The 19,420-nt window shown below is 36.9% G+C and overlaps 1 protein-coding gene across 11 annotated transcripts in view; it reads left to right on the top strand.

Annotated features, from left to right (window-relative positions):
* The window catches only part of SMYD3 (SET and MYND domain containing 3), a 761,886-nt gene that overhangs the window by 298,109 nt on the left and 444,357 nt on the right, over positions 1–19,420 (top strand). The window lies entirely within an intron of this gene.

Genomic DNA, 19,420 nt, shown 5'->3' on the forward strand with positions numbered 1-19,420 from the left:
TATTTTGTCATATTTGCTCTTGTGTGTGTGTTTGCGAGTGTGTAGGGGGGGAGGGCAGTGGTTTCTTGAACCATTTGAAAGTCAGTTGCAGATATCATAACACTTGACCCTGGATATTTTGTTGCACATCTTCTGAAAATAAGGACTTTCTACTTTATAATCACAGTACCATATTACACCTTAGAAAATAAATAAAAAGTCTCTCATATTTTATTGAATGCCTGCTCTTTATTCAAATCCTTCAGTTGTTATATGTTTTTTTCTCTAAAATGAGAATACGAATAATGTAGTAATACATTTATTTGTCAGTAGTGCTATTTGGGTTATTTGGCTCACCATACTTTCAAATGTGGAAAGACACTTGGTTGATTGACTTTTTCCGAAGTTTGCCCATAACTTTTGTTTTTTAAGTAGCTGGAGGTGATACATCTTTTGCCCTTTACTCACTTTCCTTTGAGGTGCTGATTATTTGGGTATGAAGTTAAAGAACTGTAATTCTGTAGAAAAATTATTTTTATGTCCTTTTTAAAGAGCTTCACTTCTCAAGTGGAAGATACAGAGGTAGTTCGCTCATTAACTTTCCCCCCAAATAGTTGTAAGTTTTAAGTTCTGTCAAGGTAAGTGGACTGACCTTACCTAGGATTGCATCCTGGGTATGCTTTTTTTTTTTTAAAGACATTTGGTTTTCTTTACACAACAAAACCAATCTGTTGTTGAACTTTTGTTTGAACAACTGAATTCTGCTAACCCCTTTGTGTCCTGCTGCTGGTCAACCCAGTTGGGTGAAGATGGGTGGAGAATGATAAAGACGAAGAGTGATCCAAGTTACTTATGGGGAGAAGATAGATGGATAAGGATTTCTTCTTAAATATAAATCTAACCTATTGTTGCTCCTCATTACTGGCAACTTTCTTTAGGGTGTAAGGCTTGATGAATTTAGTGTTGCTTGAGGTATTTTTTAAATGGCTGAGGATTCAAAAAATATATTGCTATTGAATAATAATAAGCATCACATAAGAAATATGACTGTGCTGCTTCTTTTTGATCATTTCATAGTTGTTTATGTATTTAGCTACCCACATGAAGCCCCCATATTTGTATTTTTCTTTGCTACTGACTTCACAGCAGCTCAGTAGGACTTTAAATATTTATATTTTCTGGCACCTGCCCCATGACAATATACATTGACCGTACATACAAAGATGTATTTAGTGAAGAGACTGTGCAACTGTTTTATTACTGTCCTGATCTTCATCGGAAATGAAGCTGCTTTTTCAAACACTGTTCAGGCTTGCTATCTAGCAGTCAGTAATTGTGGTGATTATAATCATGAGCTTCTCTTCAGCATGTGTATGGCTATGGTGGTAATAACTGGTGAATCATTGCATTTTAATATGAATGAACAAAAAATAGAAAGCTCAGCAGAAGCATTCGTTAGAGGTAAAAAATCTTTAAAAAAAAGAAAAGAAGATGTACCCATGAATTTTAACTTACTAGATAGTAGAAAAAATGACTTTCATAACAGAATATATGTGTATGTATGCTTTTACAGTGCCACTAACATAAGCATGAACATATAATTTTAGAATTCAGCTGGTTTAGCTGCAAAATGACTTTTCTTCCTCCTTCTTTGTATTTTTAAATTATCATCCCTCAGTAATTAGATGGTTCTGTGTCTTCATTTTTCGACCTAAATATCGCATTAGCTGTCTATGGAAAGCTTTAAAAAATATTTTCACTGACCATAATGGAAAAATGTTGAGTGAAACAGAATCATCTCTTCACATGAAAGAACCCAGTGGTCTAAAATAGTTGCTATCTTAGCCCTACTTCCTGGGGGTATATTTGTTGTACGGTTATTTATTTACTTCAGTGTGCTGATTTTTAAATTTCTTGTTATCTCCTTAATAAATTAGCTGATGCTATTAACTTTAACGTGTTGGTTTCAAACCTCATCTCTTCATCTTTTCCTTTTCCTTTCCTCCAGATATGGTTAATTGAGAGTTCAGTTTGTTCTTCCTTTGAGATTTCTTGCCACGTTTGGTTTAATATTCAAGCACAGACTGGGCACTTCTAGCTAGATTTCTATGGCATTTGATACTTGTCTCTTTCCTCATCAGTCCATCTTGTGTGTTTTTATCAAATAAATCTTTTTAAAATGTATCACCTCCCTACTGATTCGTGGTCTAGGATGTGAAATCTTTCTCTGGCAAGATCTGAAGGAGCACGCCCCTCCTTGTCTTTTTCAAAATCATATTCACAGCTTGGCATTTTGAAGACCATGTTCCATTTAGGCTAAAACCATCACTTCTTTAAAAAAAAAAAAAGTCTGACAGCTTCTAGAAGGTGGGGAGGAGAGTATATATTTCAGTACCTAGACGATTAAACCATGACCAGTTTAATGCAACTTCTGTCTCCTGATGTTAGGAGGTGGATTTGGTGTTACAAGAGAGCCACCAACCAGGGAAGGTTATGGGAGCCAGTTCTGCAGAGCTCCTGACAGCAAGTGTTCAGAAGATATAAGCTAGGATACTTAAGGTACCTCTGAAAGGCATTTCTTGGAGGAAGAGGAGCTGTATTGAGGAAAAGAAAGCACCAGGAGAGGAGGAAACATTCTTTAGTCATATGCAGATTTGAAACTAGGTTTACTCAAAGTTTACAATTGTTTTGGGAATCATGGAAGGTCAGTGAGCCAAGGGGAGCATCAGGGTAGGACTGATCTTGGCTTTTGAACAGGGCCTCCTGGACTGGAAATGCAGTGGGATAGTCCCAGGCTGACACAAACCAGGAAGCTGAGTGTTCCGTTGCCCTTAGACTTGGGTGGGGGTGGTGGGAGTGTGGGCCTGAGAACACCTTAGGCTCCCTGTTTTGCCCATGCTGTTCCTTTGAAATAGATACCTTTCTCCAATCCATTTACGCAGTTGTCACATTGCTATGATGGAAGGAGCACAGATTTAGGTGGTCAGCTGACCTAGATTTGAGTTTTGTCTTTTTGCTGGTTACCTGGGTGACCCTGACCAAGTTACTTCCCCATTCAAAACTCCAATTTCCTCCTTCGATAGTGGAGGTATTGATACAATCTCTGTTGATATAAGGAATGAAAAGTCTGCCTCTCAGTTTTTGGATTTAGGAAATTGCTTTTTTTCAGCAACTATAGTCACTGATAATCACACACCGGTATATTTGTGTTTGTGTGTGTGTGTGTGTGTGTGTGTGTGTGTATCTTTGTGTGCTCCTGCTTAGTCACTCAGTCATGTCCAACTCTTTGTGACTTCATGGATTGTAGCCCACCAGGTTCCTCTGTCCATAGGATTTTCCAGGCAAGAATACTGGAATGGGTTGCCATTTCTTCCTCCAAGGAATCTTCCCGACCTAGGGATTGAACCTGTGTCTCTTGTGTCTCCTGCCTTGGCAAACGGGTTCTTTACCAGCTGAGCCACTGGGAAAACCATATATATGTGTGTGTATATATGCATGATACAGAAGATTTAAAGATTTACCAGTTTCCATTGTTTCTCTTAATTTCATTTGTTTCTCTGCATCTTTGACACTTCAGTCTCTCTGCTGGCAGGGGCTTTGCAGTTGTAGATAGCATAATCCCCTGCTGCAGATGGTACTAGAAACTCCTTTTGTGAAAAGACAGTGCATTCTGATATAAGGGAAATGTTTGCCTGACCCCTCTATATTTTCTGGAAGATCATAGATGGAAAACAATTTATTGAAATATATCCCTAACATCTCAAGAGTATCCTATCCATGTTTGTATGCCCTGTGCTTGGTGCATGTTTGTTGAATTGTTAAAGGATGCTTTTCTTAACATTAAATTAAGTTATATACTTTTATTGTAACTGTTCTCTGAGAAAATATTGGCAAAATTTATCAGATATTTATAGAAATGAACACTGTTGTTCTAAAAATACTTTTGAAATTTAAATACTTCAATTTGTCAATACTTAGGAGGCCAATGAAGGATGAAGTTCTGAGTAGAAATTTAAAAACCTATTAATCATTCAAAGAAAATTCTCATATATTTTATTTACCAGGACATTTTTTTCATTACAAAACGTAATTGTTTACTAATATTGTGATATGTTTTCCTCCACTGTTTTCTATACACATTTGTCTGTTATTTTGTTGTTTTTTTTTAATTATAAGAATCGTTTCTTTTCATAAAATATTCCTGAAAAATGCTTTAATAGTGCTTCTCATATGCTGTATCATTATTCATTTAATCATTCTTCTAATACTGGGCATTTAAGTATTTATAATTTTAAATGTAATTAAAATAAATATCTTTTGTTAACCCCTTTGATTATTTCCTTAAAATACTTTCTTAGATAAACAATTACTATGTCAAAATTTTAAATGTATGTATATATATTTTTTATATCAGTAGGGTGTATATTTTAATCCCAAACTCTTAATTTATCCCTAACCTCCCTTTCATGTTTAGTAACAAGTTTGTTTTCTTTGTCTGTAAGTCTTAAATAAGTATATTTTTTAAAGTTGTTTTCTTTATATTGCCAATATTCTTCAGAAAGGTAGATTTAGTTTACCAGCCTGATATCCTTTAAGTGCATTATGGCCTTTTAATCTCATCATAACCTTGCCAACACTGTTTTCATTAAAAAAAATAAAGGCTTTGAACTTATTTATTCATCTAGTCTGTGTTGCAGATATATTCCTTATTAACTGGGATGTTTGTTGTAACTAAATACCTGAGGTCATGCCTCTATTCTTCTGTATTACTTCTGCATTGCTTATTGACGTGACTGTTTCTACAAGATTGTAGAGGGATCACATTTTCCTCATCTTAATGCTGCCCATAAAGATATGAGCATATATTGTTCTTAGTCACTCAGTCATGTCTGACTCTTTGTGACCCCATGGACTGTAGCCTCAGAGAAGGCAATGGCACCCCACTCCAGTACTCTTGCCTGGCAAATCCCATGGACGAAGGAGCCTGGTGGGCTGCAGTCCATGGGGTCGCTAAGAGTCGGACATGACTGAGCAACTTCACTTTCACGTTTCACTTTCATACATTGGAGAAGGAAATGGCAACCCACTCCGGTGTTCTTGCCTGGAGAATCCCAGGGATGAGGGAGCCTGATGGGCTGCCGTCTATGGGGTCGCACAGAGTCAGACACGACTGAAGCGACTTAGCAGCAGCAGGACTGTAACCTGCCAGGCTCCTCTGCCCATGGGGATTCTCCAGGCAAGAATACTGGATTGGGTAGCCATGCCCTCCTCCAAGGGATTTTCCCAACTCAGGGATTGAACCCAGGTTCCCTGTATTGCAGGTGGATTCTTTAGCATCTGAGCCACCAGGGAAGCCCATATTATGTGCTCAGTAAACATAGAAAATAATGATCATGTAATACGCAATACCCACCTTGATGGATTCCACCACTTACTAACATATATATGCATATATTTTAAGCAAATACCTCCTCTTTTTATTGGAAAGCATCACATAAAGTTCCTGAGTGTCTTTCTTGTTTTTGTATGAAGAACCCATTCATTGGTAGGCCATATTGGTGAATTTAAAATAAGAATTCTTATCCCCTCCTCCCAAAGTCAGTTCTGGTATCATGTGTATGTAATTTAGCTTCTAAATCACATCATAAACACCAAGTAATTTAGCTTGTAAGCAGTGTCCATCCAAGAATCTTATGTTGTGCTATCAGTGGAAAGTGACTGGAAAATGTAGCTAGTGGTTGGTAAGAATGTAACCAAGAGGGGAGCTTTCCCAGAGATGTGAGATGTATATTAAACCAGTTTCTGAAAATCATTTGCTTTCTATATTTTATGGCCGTACCTTGTGGATCTGCATTTAGAATGATAATTCATGCTAATGGCTTTCATCTCCCACGAGGTAGCAGAAATCAGTTCTAAAGTGGCAGAATGAAAGGATATAGCAAATAAAGTCAATGAGCTGTCAAAGAATTTTTCTTCATCAAACAAGTCCCAAAGCACCATGTGTTCTACTGACCTTCCTTCACTCTTCTTTTCTTGGATCCTTATGCTGATTTGGTTCATGGTTTTTTTTTCCCCCACAAAATAGAAAAATTAACAAACATGTTAGGTTAGTGAAACAGAAGGTATTTGAAAATAATACCTTGGAGCACTGTCTCAATCTTCAGGAAAATGGTGAAGAGGAAATACAGCATTGATTGCTGTTGCTAAGCAACAGCTTTCACAGCAGATGTGCAGGGGGCAGTCGTGGTGTCTGCCAGCACACGATGCAGGCTAGAAAGCTGTGCAGCCCTGTGACGTTTCAGAGGAATCAGAACCCGGGCCCAGTGTTCCCTCTCTCATAATTTTCTAAGATCAGTATTTGAGACATTAACATCATATTGTCAAATCCATAGACTGAAAACTTTGGATCACTTTGGGAATTTTTAGAGAGCTAACTGTGAATGGATTTATAGAGCCGACTCCAAAGGAAACAGAATTCCTATTTCCTGCCAGAAATATTATTAGTTTTCCCATTCATGCATTTATCCATTCATCCATGAATATGTTCACACATTCATTTAGCTTAATGTTCAAGGCACTGTGCTGCTCTTAAGAGTGGTACCTCTTGTATTGCTAATGGGTGCACTGTAGGTGTGATGCTAGGGAATTAGAGGTGGCATTGCAACAGTGCACATGTGGTATAATGAAGAGCCTCTTGGGCCTTCTTTCTAGGACTGTAGCCCTGGAGCTTTTAGGCTTGTGAAATCTCGTGGGCAGCTTATTAAATAATTTCTCAGCCCTGTTCCTGGCGATCCTATTATCAGAGGTCTGGAAGGTAATTTAGGAATATTCATTTTAAACAAGTTCCATGAATTATTCTGATTGTGGTACCACTCTTAAGAAATACTGAAGTAGATGGATTAGAGGAGATTTCACCACTGTTACCAGGCAAGTTTTAATTCAATTAAAACTGTCACCTGTCAGTTTTAATTCAATAACAGAACTACTTTTGTGATTTTGCTTGTTCATTCAATCTGTGCCTCTTCAAACTTGATTCTTTTCATTTTCCAAAATTTTTTATGCACTGTTTTGAAAGCCTTTATTGAATCTGTTACAATATTGCTTCTGTTGTATGTTTTGGTTCTTTGGCCATGAGGTGTGTGGGATCCTAGTTCCCCAACCAGGGATCAGACCCTCACCCCATGCTTTGGAAAGCAAAGTCTTAATCACCGAACCACCAGAGAAGTCCCTCCACGTTGATTCTTAAGTCTCTCCATATTAGAACTGCTTTTCTTTTTTGTTTTTTTCATTTATTTTCATTCTTTTTTTTTAAAATAAAATAGAACTGCTTTTGATTCAGTAGAGTGAGACTAATTGGGGTTCCTTCCAGAAACTTCTGTGGGGCTATCGCTTCTGGAGCCCATCATCACTGCATGTGACTCACCCACGAGCAAGAAATGAGAGTACGTATAACAAAGTACACAAGCAAAGCTTGGTGTAAATCTGCAGTACAAACCCCAAAGACTAGATTTCCAAACTGCCTTTCATTGAAAGCAAAAAACAAGAGAACAAGCAAACACCTGAACCAACAGGTCTTCCTTTTTTTTTAACCCCAAAGCTAATAACATTTTAGTGGTCTGTCAATTGTGAATCTGGCCAATCCTTTAATAATCTTGTGTGCCTGTGTAGTATTTGCATAAATCAATGAGTAATTATTTTTTATACTGTCTTTTAATAAGATATTTTTTTCCTTTCTCCAGTTAAATATGCTGCAAAGCCCAGTATTGGTCCTAATTAGACCATGTTTGAAATCTTGGCATCATGCCATGTAGTACTATAGACTAATAACGTACGGTTCTTATTAGTTTATATAGTTTGTTAACCATTCATCTATTAAGCTAAATGACTTATAAATGACTTGTACATTTAAAACTGTTCAAAAGTTATTAAGGTCTGTAATTTATCATCATGAACACTTCTGACCTTATTCTTGGTCCCTTACCAAAATGATGTTCACTGAATGTATACGACACAATAGGAAGAAAATTAAGTTGCACTAAAGGCATTACCAGTATGTGTAGGGAGGTTTAAAATATTGGCAATAATCAAATAGAACTTAATTTATATGTTTTGTAATAGAGACATTTTTCATTGTACTTACATTTTCTAAATTTCTTCCATTTTGAAATTAGGTGCCTTCATTTTGGACCATATTCAACAGTGAAATAATGTATTTTCTGGATCTAAACAATCATATATGGTTTGGCCTTTAGCTGAATCAAGTAGTAAAGATTAAAATGAATCATGCTTGAGTGGAATGGGGCTTTAATATTGCTCTGCACTGTGTTTTTCCTCATCCCACATGCTGTTTAATATTATTAATTCAGCTTGAATGATGATGAGACAAAAAAAAATGACTCTAGTTGTTTTTGGCTAATGCATTCTTGGATGTTATAGAAGTGCCTGTAACACCTGAATGGTTCCACAGAAATAGCAATGCATTTTTTATTTTGCCCACAAGAGAAAATGCTGCATGATTGCCTCTAAGCAGCAGAGAACAGGTTTCTAGATGTATGTTCTTTCCCAGGTACACATATATAACTTCCATTAGTGCTAATAGGGCCTGTGTGTTTGCATCCAGACATTCAGAATTTAGAATATGACAAGCAATGAACATTTGAGGAGTTACTACTGAACCTTTCAAATAAGCTGAAAGGCATAAATGACTTTGAGTACGGGGTAAGTGTGGTAATCCCTTGGAAATGAACTACTCAGAATATTTAACTCTATTATCAATGAAATATTGGAAGGGGACCATTCACATGTTTAGATTCATTTCAGCTTAATAGCATCTATGTACACTTTGCCATCATTTCAGCTCCCTGGTAATGCACTTCACCATGTGAAGTCAGTGAAATAGTCTCAGCCTTGTTCACAAAGGCCTGGTTTCTCAACTCTCCTTGTTTAATTTGCAGCCATTATAATGGCTCTTGTAGCAGCTCTCTTGCAGAAACAAAAGGTACATACAGAGAGCTGGCTGTGCTTTCAACTAACCTACAATTTAGGGATGACTGTCATTCAAGAATTATTTTATGTCATATCGACACAAAGCAAAATATATAATCTTACTTTCCAGAATAGATGCATCTAAAAAGTTTGTCACCTGCAGTTTTATATACTGATTTGCTCTTCCTTTATTTTTTTTTCTATAGATAAATATTCATTTAGATGAAAAGACATTGCACCAAGATTTAGGCAATATTAAGAAGGTGTCAAGTCTCTTAAGACTTTAGAAATCACAGATATATAGGAAATAATAACTTTTCTAATAAAACATGACAGCTTCCAAATAGCTGAGCTTATTTTTATGTTGGTGTCCTGAAGGAAAAATGAGTCAGTTAGCTGCTTTGGAGAGGCACCTGGGAAGTCTCAGCCGCGTAGCTCTTTGTGTGAGCCCGTGTCATGCAGCAATGTACATGTTTAACTGGTTTACGCAAGACAGTGGTTTAAAAGGTAGCATTGACTTAACAGATAGGTATAGGGTGATCATTGATCACTCATCTAAGTCCTAGGGATGTAATGTACAGCTTGATAATTATAGTTATTAATATTGTGTTACATATTTGAAAGTTGCTAACAGGATAGATCTTAAAAGTCTTTTTCACAAGGAAAAAAATATGCCAGCTATATGTGATGATGGACCTGAGCTAGATTTTTGTGGTAATCATTGCACAGAACTGTAGAGGGCTGAACAATGTGGAGGTTAGGGGTGCTTACTCTGGTGCAATGGAAAATCCGTGGGGATTTTCTGTTTTAAAATGTTACCCTGTAAAGATAACTGCAGTTGTTTTTCTGTGTTTGTGTATTTTTTCTTTTTATTATTACACAGTTGATATCATGCTGTATATCAAATTTTTATATTCTACATTTTTGTTTATTATTGTATTAAAGACATTGTTTCCTTTCACTAAATTCTTTGTAGATCCGGATTTTAGAATGCAAAGGAAATCAATCCTATTGAAAAGATATGCTAAAATTAATATAGTTTTCTATTGTTTAGGTTATACCTAAATTTTTGCTAGTGTAACCATTGCAATAAAGTTATGATTCTATTTTTGCCACCTGTTCCATTATTTAATGTATGTTTTATATTTTCTTTAAAGTCAAGATTTGCTTGGGACTTCCCTGGCGGTTCACTGATTAAGACTCCATGCTGCCGCTGTAGGGGGTGCAGGTTCTATCCCTGGTCAGGGAACTAAGATCCTACATACCATGCAGCCAAAAACACAAAAGATTTTCTTAAGGCCCCCTCCTTTTGCTAACTTGAATGTTTTTTATATATTTGCTTTTCTTTTTAAAAAAATTAATAACGAACATTTTTCAGGGTATAAATTTAGTTATAAGCACAGTGTTAGCTGTAACCTATACCTTCTTTTTTGTTACTTTCTAAGAAATAGGTTGTTGTAGGTCTAGTGTATGTTTTTTCAGATGAATAGAATTTTGTATTTACATTCAGTAGTTTCTAATTTCAGAATATGTTCAGTGTATTTATTATAGATTTGTTTTATAGGTAAATAGTTGTTCAAAGTCTTTCATGGACATTTTTCAAAAAGTGCAATATTACTTGGAGATGCAGAGTTGGTGTATTAATAATTCAGTCTTGTAGGTAAAATCTTTTACAAACCATACTTATGGATTGATCACTGTATTTCAGTCTTCCCCTACAATTTGTCTTTGCTTGTGTTCATTTCTAATGGCTTTTGATTTTCATATGTTGATATTACATGACTGAGTGGAAAAAGGTTCAAAATTATTTCATCATAGGATTCGTATAAATATAAATTGACCTACAGGCTTGGTTTTTGCTCTGAATTTTTTGTAATCTGATTTATCTTATTTTATTTTGTTGAAGTATAGTTGATTTACAGTGTTGATATACAGCAAAGTTGATATACAGCAAAGTGATTCAGTTATACTTATACGTATATGATTTTTTAGATTCTTTTCCATTGTAATCTGATTTTAATTTATTAACTGTTTGTTTTAATTATGATTTATATATCTTTACCTGCTCTCTAATTTTTAATCTTTCTGTTTCATTTTGTTTCTTGGCTGTATATTAAGTTCTTTGTCCTGCTCTTGACAGTTAGAATTTTTTATATCTATTTTACCAACTGACAGATGTCATTCGCTTTGGTTCTTCTTTGGAGTTATCCCTTATTCACTGGCTGAATTTCCTGTCCCTGGCCTCATAGGCATTATCTTTTTCCTAGCATGTAGATCTCTTTATCTCTTTCCTCTAAAGCAGAAGTTGTAAAACATTTTATGCAAAGAGCCAGATAGTAAATATTTTACACTTTGTAGACTGAGAGGTAAAACTGAGGATATTATGCAACTACTGTAACAGAAGCAAAAACAAATTTCTATAAATTTTTTATTGGTTCAATTCCAAATAAAAGAATAATTGAATAGAGTTTTGTTAAATTTTGTTTTGTTTTCTTGTAATATGGAGCTACTAATGAGACAAATATAATTCTTTTGGACAGAGATAACCTTTTGGTTGGGGGCTTCCCAGGTTGGCTCAGTATTAAAGAATCTGCTTGCCAGTACAGATGAAGATGTGGATTTAATCCCTGGGTCGGGAAGACCCCTTGGAGGAGAAAATGGCAAACCACTCCAGTATTCCTGCCTGGAAAATTCCATGGACAGAGGAGCCTGGTGGGCTACAGTCCATAGGGTCACAAAGAGAGAGACACAACTGAGTGACTGAGCATGCAACCTTTTGCTTCATTGGGGTTCAGAGTTCTTACCATTCAGTTCAGTTCAGTTCAGTCGCTCAGTCGTGTCTGACTCTTTGAGACCCCATGGACTGGAACATGCCAGGCCTCCCTGTCCATCACCAACTCCCAGAGTTTAAACTCATGTCCATTGAGTCAGTGATGCCATCCAGCCATCTCATCCTCTGTGGTCCCCTTCTCCTCCTGCCTTCAATCTTTTCCAGCAAGGGGGTCTTTTCAAATGAGTCAGTTCTTCACATTAATTGATTGCAAATATTCATCTGTAAAAACCATTTTTAGCCCACAGGACTTAGAAAAACAGGGGGCAAGCCGTATTTGGCTTTCAGTCGATAGTTTGCTGCCTTCTGTTCTAATATCTTGAAGAATTTCCCAGACTTGTCTTCTTTTCTTCAGAATTCACTTTCTATATTGTCCATTTGTCTTTTTATTGTCTTGGATGCAAATTTTAAGTTTCCATTTATTGTTTTAAAATCTTATCCAGTTTCCTTTACATTTCAACCTATTGACTTTTCAAACCATGTTCATCTCTGTCTGTTGTTCTTTTTGAAGCCATGTTTTTTATGTTTCCCTGGAAATACAAAATGGAAGTCTTTAAAGTAGTCATAGTAAGTCATTTGCAGATGATTTTCTATGTATCACCAAACGAATGTGCACTTTATCCTAAAGCTTCAATTTTCACAGGCTTACACTGTAATTCCAAATTTATACTTGTTTTTTCATGAGGACAAATTTAAGCACTGCTGCTGCTGCTAAGTCGCTTCAGTCGTGTCTGACTCTGTGCGACCCCATAGATGACAGTCTACCAGGCTCCCCCGTTCCTGGGATTCTCCAGGCAAGAACACTGGAGTGGGTTGCCATTTCCTTCTCCAATGCATGAAAGTGAAAAGTGAAAGTGAAGTCGCTCAGTCGTGTCCGACTCTTCACGACCCCATGGACTGCAGCCCACCAGGCTCCTTCATCCATGGGATTTTCCAGGCAAGGGTACTGGAGTGGGGTCCATTGCCTTCTCCAATTTAAGCACTGTCTGTCTCAAATCTCAACAAACAGATAGTTGCTTGTCTTTTGTTCTCTCACTATTTACGTATCTTTCTCATATTTTAAGCCAAGATTATGTTGTTGCACCTAGCTTCTCACTCATTTTTCCAACTCTTTCTCCTAGTGTGACTATGTTAGAACGAGGCATAGTCTTTCCCGTCACTCTTCATTTAACAATTATGGGAATGAAAGTTACATCTGTATCATCAGAGGTAGCTTGCCCATCTTATTTAACTATACCCATACCGCCCCCCACCCCAAGTTTCTGTGCTCCTTTCTAGGCTTGTCAGTGTTCGCTCCTTGTCTCAGTTGTGTTAATGTGATTCCTGTGAAAAATTGAGATTGAATAGTAGATATGGTTAAAAAGTGCCTGCCAACCCCAAAAAAGAAACTTTAAAAGCTTTCTTAAGCAAATCTTTACCTACCAGATGTTTGTGATTTATTTTCTTTATCTTTCTTCTAGTTAGGAATGAATGAAGAATACTCCATGGTCATATAAATTTGTAGACTTTAAAGCTTCTTTTTTCCTTTTTATTTAAAAATTTTTGTATTATTCAACCTTTTCTTGGATTGCTTTTTCAGCCTTTACTCTTCCTACAAGTGTCTCTGATAAATATTACCATACATGCCACTTTTTCCTGGACTACATTTCTTGTGACATGTTTTTTTTTTTTTCCCAATGGGCTTTATTTAGTAGTATCCAAACCACTGTCCTTTTCCACTTCTTATTCTGCATTTTAGATGGAAATATGAGGACACAGTATTCCATCTTGAAATTCTGGGATATGTTAAGGCTTACAAAATAATATAATAGCATGGGCCAAGGGTTAACATGAAAACATGGAAGAAAGCGAGACATACATTTGGATAATAGATATGAGAATCTGATGGTGATGAACAGTGATTTAAAAGAGAGGAGTAGATGTAGGAATTATTTATACCCAGGAATTCAAATTGTGTGATGTTTCATGTAAAATATTTATTTATTTATTTATTTTTTAAATTTTATTTTAAACTTTACAAAATTGTATTAGTTTTGCCAAATATCAAAATAAATCCGCCACAGGTATACATGTGTTCCCCATCCTGAACCCTCCTCCCTCCTCCCTCCCCATTCCATCCCTCTGGGTCGTCCCAGTGCACTAGCCCTAAGCATCCAGTATCGTGCATCGAACCTGGACTGGCAACTCATTTCATACATGATATTTTACATGTTTCAATGCCATTCTCCCAAATCTTCCCACCCTCTCCCCCAGAGTCCATAAGACTGTTCTATACATCAGTGTCTCTTTTGCTGTCTCATACACAGGGTTATTGTTACCATCTTTCTAAATTCCATATATATGCGTTAGTATACTGTATTGGTGTTTTTCTTTCCGGCTTACTTCACTCTGTATAACAGGCTCCAGTTTCATCCACCTCATTAGAACTGATTCAAATGTATTCTTTTTAATGGCTGAGTAATACTCCATTGTGTATATGTACCACAGCTTTCTTATCCATTCATCTGCTGATGGACATCTAGGTTGCTTCCATGTCCTGGCTATTATAAACAGTGCTGCAATGAACATTGGGGTACACGTGTGTCTTTCAATTCTGGTTTCCTCGGTGTGTATGCCCAGCAGTGGGATTGCTGGATTATAAGGCAGCTCTATTTCCAGTTTTTTAAGGAATCTCCACACTGTTCTCCATAGTGGCTATACTAGTTTGCATTCCCACCAACAGTGTAAGAGGGTTCCCTTTTCTCCACACTCTCTCCAGCATTTATTACTTGTAGATTTTTGGATCACAGCCATTCTGACTGGTGTGAAATAGTACCTCATAGTGGTTTTGATTTGCATTTCTCTGATAATGAGTGATGTGGAGCATCTTTTCATGTGTTTGTTAGCCATCTGTATGTCTTCTTTGGAGAAATGTCTATTTAGTTCTTTGGCCCATTTTTTGATTGGGTCATTTATTTTTCTGGAGTTGAGCTGTAGGAGTTGCTTGTATATTTTTGAGATTAGTTGTTTGTCAGTTGCTTCATAGCTTGGATCTACAAATAATTCAAATATAATGTCGATGTACAGTATCCATTCAGTTCAGTTCAGTCGCTCAGTCATGTCTGACTCTTTGTGACCCCATGGACTACAGCACACCAGGCCTCCCTATCCATCACCAACTCCCAGAGTTTAGTCAAACTCATGTCCACTGAGTTGGTGATGCCATCCAACCATCTCATCCTCTGTCTGTATAGAAATGCCTCACATGGTGGTCATTTTAGGTGATTTGAAGTCCTAATACCTGCCTTGTGTGCTATGGCATAGAATGGCATTCCCTGCTAATGCCTGGCAATGAAATGTTTGGAAAAAAATTTTTTTAAGAAAACGTCTGAATCTGGCAAATCTCTGTTTCTATTAGTGAATCATAAAATTAATACTAATTATATTCCTACGAATCTGGCTTTTTATTGTTGTTAAATCAGCTGAAGTGATATACTTTCTAAAACTATATTAAAATGTAATATACTTGCTCTAAAGTAGCTAAGGTTTTAAGATTGTGTTTTTCCCAACCTTTTGTGAATTTTATTAAAGCATCAAATACAAAATGCTCTCTTTCCACTGTAAGATTAGTTATGTACTGGTCAGAATGACAAATTTACTTTCTGAGTAGATGCTGAGCTAGGAGTTCCATTCAGGCAGTGCCGAAATTGGCTTTATAATACTACAATGGATACAAATCTAGAAATAAAATTGGTTATTGATTTTGCTTGTTTTGCATTGTAGTGAGAGAAAAATAATGTTTGTAATCTTTCATTCAAGCATACCAGTTCTGTGCAGAGTTTTTTTCTGTTCACTTTGTGTGGGTTTTTTTTTTTTTTTTTTGACCCCACTAAAACTTTCCGTGTGGTACTAGCTCAATTATGTGTGACATTCAGCCTGCTCAAATACCTGTTTAATTTATTCAACTGCTTCATTTACCCACAGAATTCATGTTGCTTTTATTTAAGAGAAATTCAAAATTCCTCATCTTTTCTTACAAGAAGGTCTCATGTTGTTTTATGGGGGCATATTGGCTTCAGTATAGATTTTACCCCCTACTTTGGTATTTATTCATCTGTCATCTAGACCGTGTTTTTGTTTTTTAAACAATGATAGTTGTTTTATGGTAGGCTGGGTCAAAAATAGTTTTATGATTCTTTTGAAAGTAACTAAACATTACAGGACACAATTCAGATTTCCAGGAAGGCCTAACATTTAAAAAAGAAAAAAAAAAGGACAAATAAAATTAGTGGGTTTTTTTTGCCATTTTATACTTTGCTTTTTTTATTCATTTTAGGTTTAAATGGTGTCTAGGTTTTGACAAATTATATTTTCAGAGTTTTCTGGGTTTTTTTTTCTGTTACTTCAATATGTAATTGAAATTGTCCTGTGAATAAAGAATATTATTTCATGTAAGATGTTCAATAGAAGATCTGACTGTTAACCTGGATGCTACATCAGGGATGTGTGTGTACGTATGTTCAGTTGCTATAGTCATGTCCGACTCTTTGAGATCCTGCAGACTGTGGCCCACCAGGCTCCTCTGTCCATGGGATTCTCCAGGCAAGAATACTGAAGTGGGTTGCTATGCCCTCCTCCAGGGGAATCTTCTAGACCCAGGGATCAAACCTGGGTCTCCAACATCTCCTGCATTGGCAGGCTAGTTTTTTTTTTTGTTTTTGTTTTTTACCATTAGCCCCACCTAGAAAGCCCCCCAAAGATACCCCTTGTTGTTGTTCAGTCTCTCTGTCGTGTCCGACTCTTTGGCACCCCATGGACTGCAGCACGCCAGGCTTTCCTCTCCTTCACCATCTCCTGGAGCTTGCTCAAACTCATGTCCATTGAGTCAGTGATACCACCTAACCATCTTCTCCCCTGTTGTCCCTTCTCCTCCTGTCTTCAGTCATTCCCAGCATCAGGGTCTTTTCTAATGAGTCATCTCTTCGCGTCAGGTGGCCAAAGTATTGGAGCTTCATCTTCAGCATTAGACATTCCAATGAATATTCAGGACTGATTTCCTTTAGGATGGACTGGTTGGATCTCCTTGCAGTCCAAGGGACTCTCAAGAGTCTTCTCCAACACCACATTTCAAAAACATCAATTCTTGGGCATTCAGCCTTCTTTATGATCCAACTCTCACATCTGTACATGACTACTGGAGAAACCATAGCTTTGACTAGATGGACCTTTGTTGGCAAAGTAATATCTCCACTTTTTAATACACTGTCTAGGTTTGTCACAGATTTTCTTCCAAGGAGCAAGCATCTTTTAATTTCATGGCTGCAGTCACCATTGGCAGTGATCTTGGAGCCCAAGAAAATAAAGTCTGTCACTGTTTCTCTTGTTTCCTCATCTATTTGCCATGAAGTGATGGGACTAGATGCCATGATCTTAGTTTTTTGAATGTTGAGTTTTAAGCCAGTTTTTTCACTCTCCTCTTTCACCTTCATCAAGAGGATTTTCAGTTCCTCTTTGCTTTCTGGCATAAGGATAGTATAATCTGCATATCTGAGGTTATTGATATTTCTCCCAGCAATCTTGATTCCCGCTTGTGCTTCTTCCACCCTGGGATTTCGCATGTACTCTGCATATAAGTTAAAAAGACACCACTACAGAATACTAAACCAATATCTTAGGAGCTATGTCTGGCTTTCAGGCTAACATAATAGAACATAGTTCTGGCCAGATGTATTTCCCTTCCAAATAAAGTTACATTTAAAAATTAAAACATAAGATTTTAAGATTCTGAATGAAGGCCTGTAGGGTTCCCTTATAAGTGAAATTAATGAACATTAACCATCTATTCTGTCATTAATCATCCATTCTGACAATTTATAGAATTTCTTACATCTTGATGCTTGACTTGGAGAAGGCAATGGCAAACCACCCCAATATTCTTGACTGGCTAATCCCATGGACTTTAGCCTACCAGGCTCCTCTGTCCATGGGGTTGCAAGAGTCGGACATGACTTAGTGACTAAACCACCTGTGTTCTAAAATGTCAAGCATGTAGATAATTGACCTTGTAAATAAAAGAGATAGCATTATATCAGAATTTTCCTCTTAAGAAGCTAAAATTTGCCATTTGGAAGAAAAGTGGGGATTTAACCTCTCGTGCCATGTAGGAGGATATACATTACATGCTAAGCAGGAATCTTGCTGAAATAATGAAGGAACTAGGTAAATAAAATAAGTGGTGAGCCCTTACAAAATTATTCGAGCTAGAATTCTTTGATTTATCGTTCCTCCATGCATTTTGGTTGCTCCAAAGAGATAAACTAGTTCTTTACTCCATAATCATTTGTTCAGAATACAGTGTTAAGCATTTGAAATATGACACAAATGAGATAAAATAGACACAATCTGCCTTCAAGGAGCTCACATTCAAAATGGGAAGGTTAACAGGAAAGCTGTGTGGACTTCAGTAATAACTGTTTCAGTATTATATGCAAAAAGGAATTCATGTGAAGAAACCTGATGTCAGAAATGTTAGAATGAGTGAGGTAAGAAATGGGGAAGGTAAGAAAGAGATCATGGAAAAAATTAGGAAAAAGAGAGATTTGGGGTCTACTTTTTTGGCCCACTTTTTTTTTTTCCTTGCCACCTGCATATAAAACTTGGGAAATGTTATATTTCTAGGTTCTCTTGAAAGTCAGAAGAACAAGATATCCTGGGCTCTGTTTTCACACATGACTGAAGTTTAGCAGTGGGCCAAGCTTCCCATCTCTCGATGGGCTGGTGCTCTCTGGTTCTCCCCCTGGTCCATGGACGATCTACCCCTCTACTTTGAGGTGGAGACTCCTTGTTGTTTTTCAGTTACTAAGTCATTTCTGACCCCTGGACTGGAGACTTCTAGCCTGGGATATTTTCACATCTTGGCAGTTAAGGGAAACAGGCAGATGGAACAGGGGAAAGATGTGGGCTAGTGGTGGCCTGCTGGTGTTTAAATATGAAAAAGACTTGAGAGTGTTATTAATGAGGGAGAAGAACCAGGACCAAGTATGAGACTGGATGTGGGCCAGGTGTGTTACGGGCTTAATTGTGTTGCTGCAGAATCTGTATATTAAAATTTCAATCCCCAGTTACCTCCAAATGTAACTTGGAGATAAAAATTTTTTATACTTGGAGATAAAAATTTTTTAAAGTCTTATTTAATTGAAGGATAATTGCTTTACAGAATTCTGCTGTTTTCTGTCAAACCTCAACATGAATCAGCCATAGGTATACATATATGCCCTCCCTCTTTAACCTCGCTCCCATCTCCTGCCCCATCCCACACCTCTAGGTTGATGCACAGCCCCTGTTTGAGTTTCCTGTGAAATACAGCAAATAACCCTTGGCTATCTGTGTTACCTATAGTAATGTAAGTTTCCATGTTACTCTCTCCATACATCTCACTCCTCCCCTCTCCCCATGTCCATAAGTCTGTTCTCTATGTCTGTTTCTCCATTGGTGCCCTGCAGATAAATTCTTCAGTACCATCTTTCTAGATTTTGTATATATGCGTTAGTATATGATATTTATCTTTCTCTTTCTGACTTACTTCACTCTGTATAATATGCTCTAGGTTCATCGACCTCATTAGAACTGACTCAAATACATTCCTTT

This window comes from Bubalus kerabau, chromosome 5 (genome assembly GCF_029407905.1).
Source record: "Bubalus kerabau isolate K-KA32 ecotype Philippines breed swamp buffalo chromosome 5, PCC_UOA_SB_1v2, whole genome shotgun sequence".
In the NCBI taxonomy this organism is placed as follows: Eukaryota; Metazoa; Chordata; class Mammalia; order Artiodactyla; family Bovidae; genus Bubalus; species Bubalus kerabau.